We start from the raw sequence: 486 nt of genomic DNA on the forward strand, positions 1-486 counted from the left end.
TAGGTCAAGAAAAATACCACAAAGATAATATAGTAATATACTGTAAGTCAGGGTTGCCCATTAGGTAGATCGCGATCTACCAGTAGATCGCAAAGCGAACACTGGTAGATCGCGATCGGCTCACTGACCTGTGTCCTGTCCTCCCACGGTACTCTTGCGGCTGAATGTGTCAGACACCGCAGACGGGAAGGAGAGAGGAGACTTGGGAAGCTGCTACAGTGGAGGTAAGAAAAGACAGACAGGAGAGAGACAGCAGAGAAAGTGAGAGAAGAGACAGCAGAGAGAGAGAAGAAACAGCAGAGAGAGAGAAGAGACAGCAGATAGAAACAGGGGAGAGAGAGGAGAGAGCGCGAGGAGAGAGAGAAGAGAGGGCTAATTCACACCAGAGTGTTCGGCCTCTAGAACGCATTGGAACGCAAGCCGGCTGGCTCCCTGCGTTCAGGGGCGGGAGGCGGCGTGGCAGTGCATTGCAGAGAGCACTGGAAC

This window comes from Nanorana parkeri, unplaced genomic scaffold (assembly GCF_000935625.1).
Source record: "Nanorana parkeri isolate BGI_ZX_2015 unplaced genomic scaffold, ASM93562v1 scaffold1600, whole genome shotgun sequence".
NCBI classification, from domain to species: domain Eukaryota; kingdom Metazoa; phylum Chordata; class Amphibia; order Anura; family Dicroglossidae; genus Nanorana; species Nanorana parkeri.